The following is a 12,959-nucleotide window of genomic DNA, read 5'->3' as shown; positions in this document are numbered from 1 at the left end:
GACCATCTGTACATTCATCGAATGATAACTTTTCCTGCTCCTGTACACCTGTTCACTCCTGCTGGGGGGTACCAAAGCCACATGTGTCCCATCATTGGCACCTATGATGTTGGGGATATGTCCAAGGGCATAGAAATCACCCTTCACTGTAGGAAAATCCCCCACCTCAGGGAAAATGATGTAGCTCCTCATGTGTTTCAGCAGGGCAGACAACACTCAGGACAACACCTTGGATGACATAGGTTGAGACATCCCTGATGATATGGCCACTGTTGTTTGAAATGACCCACTTGCTAAGAAATGGAGTACTGACAGTACCTGCACTAGAGGGGGGATCCCTGTGGGTTGGCAGATGGGGGACATCAGGTCTGCCTCCAGCTGGGCACACAGTTCCTGTATAGTGGCTCGGTCAAGCCTGTATGTCAGTATGACATGTCTTTCCTCCATTGTCGACAGGTCCACCAGCGGTCTGTACACGGGAAGATTCCTCCATCTCCTCGCATTGCCCAGCGGACGGTGCCTAGGAAGGACAACAGCGAGAACAGAGTCAATCAACCGACAGGTACGTTCCCACAGCTTGCACACAACACGATTCACTATGCATTGAATGGTTTGTATGAGTGTTGCGGAAAGGCCTAGGTATGTGTGACGCAGTAGAAATTAAGCCATGTGGGCCCTTGAAATGGCGGCCACCTGACCTGTGAAGTGTGACAATGGAATGTGAGGTCAATGGGCTGGCGTGGCACACCGTGGCGGTAGGCGGTTGAAGACCGCGGCGCAAAGCCGCATTGGTTAATATAGAATCCTATGGGTTTCACGAGCCAATGACGATGTGCGCCGGCGGTCGCGGTACGCACCGCCGCGGTACGCACCGCCGCGGGCGTGACCGCCATTTTCTATCTACTTAATCACTCGATACCTGATCTTCCACAGTAGAGGACCTACACTGCAAGTGCTGCTGTGACCTCGGTCTGGAAGAGACAATGGCTGCTGCGACTGGGGAAAGGGCCACTGCCTTCACTTCTGAAGAATTGGAGAAACTCGTGGATGGGGTCCTCCCCCAGTATGCGCTACTCTACGGTCCTCCAGACCAACAGGTAAGTACAGTGGGACCATGCTTTGTGGGCAATGCATGGGTGGATGAAAGATGGTGGGGTGGGGAGCGATTGAGGCATGCATCAGACGACAGATGAGAGCATGTGCCACATGGCAAGGGTGGGAATGGGGGGCCACTCACATCAAGCATGCAGAAGGTGATGATTTTTTTTCTCCCCCTGTACATGTCACATAGGTCAGCGCCCACCAGAAAATCGCTATTTGGCGTGCCATCGCCAAGGACGTCCGGACCCTGGGGGTCCACAACAGACGGGGCACCCACTGCCGGAAGAGGTGGGAGGACATCCGACGCGGGAGCAGGAAGACGTCAGAGGCTCTGCTGGGGATGGCCTCCCAACGTAGGAGGGGTGCCAGTCGTCAATTGACCCCCCTGATGTCCCGGATCCTGGCGGTGGCCTACCCCGATTTGGATGGGCGCGTGAGGACATCACAGCAGACACAAGGGGGTGAGTACACTCTCATTCTGGTGACTTTGCGCGCAGTGGAGGTGTCTGGGTGGGGGAGGTGGGCTGTGGGTATCTCTAGGCCAGGGCGATTTCTGTAGGCTAGGCCCCTCCGTAAGGCATGGCCCTGTGCCCCCGCCCCCCACCTCTGTAGGGTGCCAAGTACAGCTATCCATGGCCCTGGGTCACCTATGTGTGCAGTTGTCGTCCATAGGCTTGTAGGCCATGTCCCACTGATTGAGTAGTGGACCCCAAGTGCGCAGCGTAGTGCAGGGGGCTTCTGTGTCTGTCCTCTCCGCCAACGGTAGCGGTAATCCATGCACTCAACATGTTTTTCTTTCTCCCCCTCCCCTTTTTTGTGGTCTTCCTGTTCATGTGTGCATTAGCATCATCAGGCGTAGGAGAAGTGGCATCGGAGCACGAGGGAGCTGCATCCCACATGGCCCTGGAGGGCCATGCAACGGTCTCTGAGTACACCAGTGGGACGGAGGGCGAGGGGAGCTCCACAGCGGGGACTCGTGCTGATGTCAGTGGCTGCGACTCATCCTCTGAAGGGAGCTCCCTTGTGGTGGCGGCAACATCTGTGCCCCCCGCAACAACAGGTACAGCCGCCACCCAGCGCACCAGCACCGCCCTCCCAGCAGCCCCTCAGCGTTTGCCCCGTGCCCGCTCACCTAGGAAGGGGGGCATCTCCTTCGCCCCAGGCACCTCAGGCCCTGCCCCTGTCACCCCTGCTGCCCTCAGTGAGGAGGTAATTGACCTCCTGAGGACCATCATTGTTGGGCAGTCTACCCTTTTGAATGCCATCCAGGGTGTAGAAAGGGAGGTGCACCGGAGTAATGCATACCTGGAGGGCATTCATTCGGGTCAGGCTGCCCATCAGCGATCGTTCAACGCTCTGGCCTCAGCACTGACGGCAGCAATTGTCCCTGTCTCTAGCCTCCTCCCTCCAACTTCCTCAACCCAGACCCAATCCCCTGTACCTCTGTCTATCCCAGACACACCATCAGACCAGCCTGCACACACCTCAACACCCAAGGGAAGCTCATCCAGACATAAGCACCACACATCACACAAGCATTCACACAAGCAACATCCACATGCAGACACACCAACACCCACTGCCTCCACTGTGTCCCCCTCCTCCTCGTCTCCCTCCTCCCTCCCTGTGACGTCTCCACTCACACTTGCATGCACAACATCTTCAGCCACTACGTCCATCACCAGCACACCCACCATAACACTCCGCACACGTGCAGTCACCACCCCCACTACCATTTACACGTCCCCTGTGTCCTCTCCCAGTGTGTCTGTCACCCCCTCTTCCAAACCACACAAACGCTGGCAGCCACCCACCCAACAGCCATCCACCTCACGACAGCCTCCAGCCCAAGCACCTGCACCCAAAGACACCAGACTTCACACTCCTACAACCACATCCTCTTCCTCCACTCCCATACCCACTACACCTAGCCGTCCCTCTCTTTCCAAATTGATTTTCCTTTCCAAACTTGACCTCTTTCCAACAACTCCCCCACCCCGTCCATCTCATAAGACTGCAATCAGCACCTCAGTCACCACCAAACCAGGACCTATCAGGACTGTTGTCCAAGGACTGTGGAGTCCCCCACCCTCAAGGGCAACTAGTTCTGGTAGGAGCCAAGTCACGGCCAGCCCACCCCCGGAAAAACACCCAAAGATCACCAGTGCCCGGCGCGAGAGGCCAAGGACACCAGGGACCAAAATCCCTACCCTGGCTCCGCCTGGAAGTGGGGTGCCACCTGGCACACCGCCAAAGGTGGGAAAGGGACACAGACGACCAGGGAAGGGTGGGATGGGCAGCACGCCCGACAAGTCCGGCAGCAGGCCATCTGCCCAGGAGGGCCCCACCAGCCCCATCCCAGGTGTGCAGGAGGGCCCCGCCAGCCACAGCCCAGCTGCCCAGGAGGGCCCCGCCAACCACAGCCCAGCTGCCCAGGAGGGCCCCGCCAGCCACATCCCAGCTGCCCAGGAGGGCCCCGCCAGCCACAGCCCAGCTGGGCAATGAAGGAGCACCAGCCACAGCCCAGCTAGGCAATGAAGGAGCGCCAACTCAAGCACCGCTGAACAGGGCAAGGACCGCCAAGGCAAGCACCGCTGAACTGGGCAAGCACCGCTGAACAGGGCAAGGACCGCCAACTCAAGCACCGCTGAACTGGGCAAGCACCGCTGAACAGGGCAAGGACCGCCAAGGCAAGCACCGCTGAACAGGGCAAGGACCGCTGAACAGGGGAAGGACCGCCAAGGCAAGCACCGCTGAACAGGGCAAGGACCGCTGAACAGGGCAAGGACCGCCAAGGCAAGCACCGCTGAACTGGGCAAGCACCGCTGAACAGGGCAAGGACCGCCAAGGCAAGCACCGCTGAACAGGGCAAGCACCGCTGCACTGGGCCCTTCATCTCAAGCACCGCTCCGCTGGGCACCGCCGTCTCAAGCACCGCTGAACTGGGCCCTTCATCTCAAGCAGCGCTCCGCTGGGCCCTTCATCTCAAGCAGCGCTCCGCTGGGCCCTTCATCTCAAGCACCGCTCCGCTGGGCACCGCCGTCTCAAGCACCGCTGAACTGGGCCCTTCATCTCAAGCACCGCTGCACTGGGCCCTTCATCTGAAGCACCGCTCCGCTGGGCACCGCCGTCTCAAGCACCGCTGCACTGGGCCCTTCATCTCAAGCAGCGCTCCGCTGGGCCCTTAATCTCAAGCAGCGCTCTCCTGGGCCCTTCATCTCAAGCACTGCTCCGCTGGGCACCGCCGTCTCAAGCACCGCTGAACTGGGCCCTTCATCTCAAGCACCGCTGCACTGGGCCCTTCATCTCAAGCACCGCTCCGCTGCGCACCGCCGTCTCAAGCACCGCTGCACTGGGCCATTCATCTCAAGCACCGCTCCGCTGGGCCCTTCATCTCAAGCACCGCTCCGCTGGGCACCGCCGTCTCAAGCAGCGCTCCGCTGGGCCCTTCATCTCAAGCAGCGCTCCGCTGGGCCCTTCATCTCAAGCAGCGCTCCGCTGGGCCCTTCATCTCAAGCACCGCTCCGCTGGGCACCGCCGTCTCAAGCACCGCTGAACTTCATCTCAAGCACTGCTGCACTGGGCCCTTCATCTCAAGCACCGCTCCGCTGGGCACCACCGTCTCAAGCACCGCTGCACTGGGCCCTTCATCTCAAGCACCGCTCCGCTGGGCCCTTCATCTCAAGCACCGCTCCGCTGGGCACCGCCGTCTCAAGCACTGCTGAACTGGGCCCTTCATCTCAAGCACCGCTGCACTGGGCCCTTCATCTCACGCACCGCTCCGCTGGGCACCGCCATCTCAAGCACCGCTCCGCTGGGTACCGCCATCTCAAGCACCGCTGAACTGGGCCCTTCATCTCAAGCACCGCTCCGCTGGGCCCTTCATCTCAAGCACCGCTCCGCTGGGCACCGCCGTCTCAAGCACTGCTGAACTGGGCCATTCATCTCAAGCAGCGCTCCGCTGGGCCCTTCGTCTCAAGCACCGCTCCGCTGGGCACCACCGTCTCAAGCACCGCTGAACTGGGCCCTTCATCTCAAGCACCGCTGCACTGGGCCCTTCATCTCAAGCACCGCTCCGCTGGGCACCGCCGTCTCAAGCACCGCTGCACTGGGCCCTTCATCTCAAGCACCGCTCCGCTGGGCCCTTCATCTCAAGCACAGCTCCGCTGGGCACCGCCGTCTCAAGCACCGCTGAACTGGGCCCTTCATCTCAAGCACCGCTGCACTGGGCCCTTCATCTCAAGCACCGCTCCGCTGGGCACCGCCGTCTCAAGCACCGCTGCACTGGGCCCTTCATCTCAAGCACCGCTGGCCCATTGGCGGAAGGGGCAGTGCCGCATCTGTGTCGGGCAGGGCTGCACGAAGCACTCTGGGCACCAGTCTCCCTCCAGAACCAGTGGACACTGTCATCCACTTGAGAGACTGTGGCTTTGCACTCCCCAGGATGTAACAGTGGGCAAACCACCCACTGTAGAGACTTGAAAGACTGTGGCTTTGCACTCCCCAGGATGGTACAGTGGGCAAACCACCCACTGTAGAAACTTGAGAGACTGTGGCTTTGCACTCCCCAGGATGGTACAGTGGGCAAACCACCCACTGTATGGACTTGAGAGACTGTGGCTTTGCACTCCCCAGGATGGGACAGTGGCCATGGAGGCCCCTCGTGGATCTGGCGTTGTGTACTCATGTGGCTGAGGTGCCCCCCTGCCCTTCCCCCTGAGGTGCCTGTAGTTTTTCTATCTGATGCCCCTGCAGTGTTCTCTCCGTTGGTGTCAGGTATCCTGTGTGGGCCTTGCCCATGTGATTTGGGCCCAGTGGTCCACGGACAATGACAGCTAAAATTATTGGACTTTTAATATTTATGTATATATTAGTTTTAAATGTGTGATATTTTTATATGCCGATAATACAATATATTCAACTGTTTATGATCATTTCATTTTGTCTTTGCATTCTTCCGGGGGGTTTGGGGGTTGTAACAGTGATGTATTGCCATGCATTGATGTGTGTGTTGTAGTGGGTGAGGGTGGTGATGGGTGTGTAGCGTATGTGTGCCCGTAATATTTTCTCCTCCCCCCTTCCCTGTGTCGTAGGTGCAGTACTCACCGTAGTCTTCTGCGCCGGCGTTCGTGCTCCTGGTAGAGGAGCAGGAAGACAATGGCTGGTAGGATGTGTAGTTCGGGTTCCATGCTGTCCAGATTCCTCGTGGGGTGTATGGAGGTGAGCGTTTTCCGTTTGCAATGTCTGTTTCCGCCGTGTTTTTATCGGCGGGGCTACCGCCCCGGAAAAGGTGGCGGATTGGTGGGTTGTGATAGGGTGGGCGGTACATTGACTCCCGCCTGTCTGATGGTGGTGACCGCCGCGCTGTTTGTTTGTCCCGACGTGGCGGTCGGAGTGTTAAAGTGGCAGTCTCTGTTGGCGGTTTCCGCCAGGGTCAGAATTCCATTTTTTAAACCGCCAGCCTGTTGGCGGGTTAGCCGCCGCTTTAACACCGACCGCCAGGGTTGGAATGACCCCCTTAGTGTGTGGGCACCCTGGCACTAGCCAAGGTGCCCCCACATTGTTCAGGGCAAATTCCCCGGACTTTGTGAGTGCGGGGACACCATTACACGCGTGCACTATACATAGGTCACTACCTATGTATAGCTTCACAATGGTAACTCCGAACATGGCCATGTAACATGTCTAAGATCATGGAATTGCCCCCCCAAAGCCATCCTGGCATTGGTGAGACAATCCCATGATACCACGGGTCTCTAGCACAGACCCGGGTACTGCCAAACTACCTTTCCCGGGGTTTCACTGCAGCTGCTGCTGCTGCCAACCCCTCAGACAGGTTTCTGCCCTCCTGGGGTCCAGCCAGGCTTGGCCCAGGAAGGCAGAACAAAGGACTTCTTCAGAGAGAGGGTGTTACACCCTCTCCCTTTGGAAAAAGGGGTCAGGGCTGGGGAGGAGTAGCCTCCCCAGCCTCTGGAAATGCTTTGATGGGCACAGATGGTGCCCATCTCTGCATAAGCCAGTCTGCACCGGTTCAGGGATCCCCCAGCCCTGCTCTGGCGCGAAACTGGACAAAGGAAAGGGGAGTGACCACTCCCCTGACCTGCACCTCCCCTGGGAGGTGCCCAGAGCTCCTCCAGTGTGCTCCAGACCTCTGCCATCTTGGAAACAGAGGTGCTGCTGGCACACTGGACTGCTCTGAGTGGCCAGGGCCAGCAGGTGACGTCAGAGACTCCTTCTGATAGGCTCCTTCAGGTGTTGCTAGCCTATCCTCTCTCCTAAGTAGCCAAACCTCCTTTTCTGGCTATTTAGGGTCTCTGCTTTGGGGAATTCTTTAGATAACGAATGCAAGAGCTCATCAGAGTTCCTCTGCATCTCTCTCTTCACCTTCTGCCAAGGAATCGACTGCTGACCACGCTGGAAGCCTGCAAAACTGCAACAAAGTAGCAAAGACGACTACTGCGACCTTGTAACGCTGATCCTGCCGCCTTCTCGACTGTTTTCCTGGTGGTGCATGCTGTGGGGGTAGTCTGCCTCCTCTCTGCACTAGAAGCTCCGAAGAAATCTCCCGTGGGTCGACAGAATCTTCCCCCTGCAACCGCAGGCACCAAAGAACTGCATCACCGGTCCTCTGGGTCTCCTCTCAGCACAACGAGCGAGGTCCCTTGAACTCAGTAACTCTGTCCAAGTGACTCCCACAGTCCAGTGACTCTTCAGTCCAAGTTTGGTGGAGGTAAGTCCTTGCCTCCCCACGCTAGACTGCATTGCTGGGTACCGCGTGATTTGCAGCTGCTCTTGCTCCTGTGCACTCTTCCAGGATTTCCTTTGTGCACAGCCAAGCCTGGGTCCCCGGCACTCTAACCTGCAGTGCACGACCTCCTGAGTTGTCCTCCGGTGTTGTGGGACCTTCCTTTGTGACTTCGGGTGAGCTCCGGTTCACTCCACTTCGTAGTGCCTGTTCCAGCACTTCTGTGGGTGCTGCTTGCTCCTGAGTGGGCTTCTTGTCTTGCTGGGCATCCCCTCTGTCTCCTCACGCAATTGGCGACATCCTGGTCCCTCCTGGACCACAGCAGCATCCAAAAACCCTAACCGCGACCCTTGCAGCTAGCAAGGATTGTTTGCGGTTTCTGCATGGAAATACTTCTGCACGACTCTTCATGACTTGGAACATCCATCCTCTAAAGGGGAAGTTTCTAGCCCTTGTCGTTCTTGCAGAATCCACAGCTTCTACCATCCAGTGGCAGCTTCTTTGCACCCACAGCTGGCATTTCCTGGCCATCTGCCCACTCCCGACTTGATCCTGACTTTTGGACTTGGTCCCCTTGTTCCACAGGTACTCTCGTCTGGAAATCCATCGTTGTTGCATTGCTGGTGTAGGTCTTTCTTGCAGAATTCCCCTATCACGACTTCTGTTCTCTCTGGGGAACTTAGGTGAACTTTGCACCCACTTTTCAGGGTGGGCTATTTTTCTAACCCTCACTGTTTTCTTACAGTCCCAGCGACCCTCTACGAACTCACATAGGTTTGGGGTCCATTCGTGGTTCGCATTCCACTTCTAGAGTATATGGTTTGTGTTGCCCCTATCCCTATGTGCTCCCATTGCATTCTATAGTGACTATACATTGTTTGCACTGTTTTCTATTGCTATTACTGCATATTTTGGTATTGTGTACATATATCTTGTGTATATTTGCTATCCTCATACTGAGGGTACTCACTGAGATACTTTGGCATATTGTCATAAAAATAAAGTGCCTTTATTTTTAGTATATCTGTGTATTGTGTTTTCTTATGATATTGTGCATATGACACTAGTGGTACTGTAGGAGCTTCACTCGTCTCCTAGTTCAGCCTAAGCTGCTCTGCTAAGCTACCTTTTCTATCAGCCTAAGCTGCTAGACACCCCTCTACACTAATAAGGGATACCTGGGCCTGGTGCAAGGTGTAAGTACCCCTTGGTACCCACTACAAGCCAGTCCAGCCTCTTACACCTACCCCTTGGTTTATTGTGTGGAGGGCTATCTTTAGGTTTCACCTGCACAGCGCTAGTATTATATTATATTTTATTTATATATTTATTTATTTATTATATTATATTTAGTATAAATCTAAAAGGAGCTTACTTTCTGGCCTCGCTTTTCCTTTTTTTTGTGGGCTTGTGACTTACTTTTCCTCTGTTCCTTTGGCTGTTACACACTATTTCCTGTTGTTCCACATGTATTTGCTCTTATCATTGTCCCAAGGTCCAAGTACTCCTTTTCATCTGACGAACTTCTTTGTGAGGCTGCTCTTTTGATGCCGACAAAGGTCAGCTTTCTAGTGTTCTTGCTTTCCAGTGTGCAAGTCAGCTGCACAGCACTTCCTGTTTGTTCAGCCCTGGTAATCTCCCTGTGGCTCCACTAGAGTAAAAGCCCCCATAAAACCAGGAGCTGCACACTCTGATTGCAATGGCACTCACCAGTCCTTCCAGGCCAACACACTCACCCGTCCCTCTGGGGCCAAAGCAGGGACCCACTCTAGTGCTCCTTTACCTATTCCTGTAATTGCATTGCTTACATCATGGAAGGGCATGCATGCTCAGCTAGTTGGTGCACTGGCCTGTTAAATGTAATCACAGACTTCATGAGTGTGTTCATTTAAGTAACTGTGGCTCATGCATGATTCATGTCATGTAGTATCATGCAAAATCATCACAGACTTCATGAGTGTGTTAATTTAAGGAACTGAGGCTCGTGCATGATTCATATCATGTAGTATCACGCACGGTTGGTTGATAAGCAAATGAACAATATTATTAGTTAAAAAAGGAATGATCTTGTTCAAGCTGACAGTTCTTTTCAGGTGCCTGGGATACAGCTGGGAAATTACCCTATTTTCAGAGGAAGCTGTTTTCGTAAAGCGTGCACTTCTTTCAGTTACCAGACAATTCTTAATACCCATTCCCAGGATTCTGAGCTACTCTGGAAACCTACTCACAGCCGTGCCAGCATTGACAGAACAGTGCAGAGCCATGAATGCCAGGCACTGGCGCTGTTCCCTCGAGGAACTGTGCATTCCCGACTCCATGTGCATGCCTGCCAGCTCCGGCCGTGGAAGGGCTAAATGTGTCTCATTTGACTGGTTGCTGAATGTTTCATAAAAGAGAGCCAAGCCTCCCTTCTCTTTTATCTACATTGATGTTCTTCAAAACTATAAATGGTAGAAATGATCACTGAATTTATGTGATGTCTTGTACAAACAATGGCCCTCATTATGATGTTGGCGGTGTGGGCCACCATGCCGGCGGTGGCGGGAAATTCCACCAGCCGGCATGGCGGCCCACACCACCACATAATGAAGCCTGGGAGGGCCGCCATAGGCAGCCCTCACCCACCGCCAGCTGCCTCTGTCAGGCAGCCTGGCAGTAGACGGCATCATTATCCGATAGGGCAGCGGTGCTGGCCCTCGGATAATGATCCCTTAGCCTCCAGCCTTTCCCTGGCGGGTTTCCCCACCAGGGAAAGGCTGGCGGAAGGGGTGCACCGAGGCACCCCTGGGGCCCCTGCGCTGCCTATCACTTGGCATGGGCAGTGCAAGGGCCCCTGTGCAGTGCCCCATCACGCAGGCCACTGCCCTATTTACGGGCAGTGATCTGTGAGACAGGTGCAGCTGCACCTGCCGCACAGAGGCATTGTCAATGTCCCGGCCAGGCATTCCTCTGGGCCGGGGGGCCCAGAGGGATGTTCATAATACGGCCGACAGGGTTCCAGGGGAGCTGGCGGTCACTAGAAAGACCGCCGTGTTCATAATGAGGGCCTATGTGTTTATTGACCCACCTCAGTGGCACTAGTTCTATTAACCTCAGAAGGATGAGAGACTGAGCTGCCCATTAAGGATTCAACCAAGCGACCTTTATCTTAGACGTAGATTTCTGCGATTGATGCCCACGATCAGCGAGCTCTTTTGATGGCTAGAAGGTAACCTCAGGGCTGGAGTTTGGATTCTTATGGCAACAGAAGTAATTATGGGGGTCATTCCGACCTGGCGGTCCGGGACGGAGGAAGCACCGCCAACAGGCTGGCGGTGCTTCAGGGGCAATTCTGACCGCGGCGGTAAAGCCGCGGTCAGAAAAGGGAAACCGGCGGTTTCCCGCCGGTTTTCCCCTGCCCCAGGGAATCCTCCACGGCGGTGCTGCAAGCACCGCCGCCATGGGGATTCCGACCCCCTTCCCGCCAGCCTGTTCCTGGCGGTTTACACCGCCAGGAAGAGGCTGGCGTTAACGGGTGTCGTGGGGCCACTGGGGGCCCCTGCAGTGCCCATGCCACTGGCATGGGCACTGCAGGGGCCCCCTAACAGGGCCCCATTAAGATTTTCAGTGTCTGCAAAGCAGACACTGAAAATCGCGACGGGTGCCACTGCACCCTTCGCACACCAGCAACTCCGCCGGCTCCATTCGGAGCCGGCTTCATCGTTGCTGGGGCTTTCCCGCTGGGCGGGCGGGCGGCCTTTTGGCGGTCGCCCGCCTGCCCAGCGGGAAAGTCAAAATGACCCCCTATATGTCTTGCCATCCCTCTGTCACCATACATAGTACTACCCCATTCAACTAATCTCCCCACTTTATTATACCATCAGTAATAACACAATATATTGCCTTTTGTGTTAAAGAAATTATAACACTTGAATAGAGTTTCAGTAACTTATAATGCACAACTATTCACCAAGCTACAACTTACAACAAACAGCAGCTTATTATTAATAAATTAGGCTAACCCTAATGCATTTTCCAATGCTTGTTAAATTTCTGTAAGCAGTTTTACAAGTCTTATTGAACCATCCCTTGGAACTTCGGTATTACAATGTATTGATATTGTTAACAAGGAATTAATTGCTCTAGATATATTTACATGAGCTTATCTTAAAATGTAAAGAAGGATAATATATAGCTGGGTCTAAACAAATCATATCCTGATTACTAATGGAAACTATAGTACCAGTAAAATCATCCAATTTAACTCCTGACCATTTCATCCTCATACCATGTATTTCAGAATTCTGAACGGTCACTGCTATAGGTTCCTGGCGCATTTCAACAGCAGTGTTAGTATCAAATAATTATGGTCGCTAATGCAATTCTCCTTAATTTGGAACTCGACACAAGATATTGATGGATTCAATGAGGAGATTATATGATCTATTTTTGTTGTGGTACTCATATGAATAAATATTATGAGAGGAGTTAGTAAGGGAGAGGGACTCTGCCCTACAATGCTCACATTATATTTAGTTAACATAAAATTCTGAATAATCACTATGCACAAAGTGAATAAGCCCATCACCTTTATCATCAACTACCCACACATTCATCCTAAGCAGTATAGTAGCAAGTTGTAATATTCAAATCTACTGACGCCATATTATAAAAAGATCCTTTGGGGCATATTTATACTCCGTTTGCGCCGGATTTGCGTCGTTTTTTTTAACGCAAATTCTACGCAAAACTAACTCCATATTTATACTCTGGCGTTAGACGCGTCTAGCGCCAAAGTCCATGGAGTTTGCGTCACTTTTTAGCGTGAACACCTACTTTGCGTTAATGATATGCAAGGTAGGCGTTCCCGTCTAAAAAATTGACTCCGAGGCATGTGCGCCGTATTTACACTCCCGAGCAAAAATCACACCCGGGAGTGGGCGGGTCAAAAAAAATGACGTCCAGCCGCTTTTGCGTCGTTTTTTAGCGCCTGGTCAGGGCAGGCGTTAAGGGACCTGTGGGCTCGGAAGGAGCCCAGAGGTGCCCTCCCATGCCCCCAGGGACACCCCCTGTCACCCTTGCCCACCCCAGGAGGACGCCTAAGGATGGAGGGACCCATCCCAGGGAACATAAG

The sequence above is a fragment of the Pleurodeles waltl genome, chromosome 9 (assembly GCF_031143425.1).
Source record: "Pleurodeles waltl isolate 20211129_DDA chromosome 9, aPleWal1.hap1.20221129, whole genome shotgun sequence".
Classification (NCBI taxonomy): Eukaryota; Metazoa; Chordata; class Amphibia; order Caudata; family Salamandridae; genus Pleurodeles; species Pleurodeles waltl.
Note: the sequence above shows the minus strand (reverse complement) of the source record.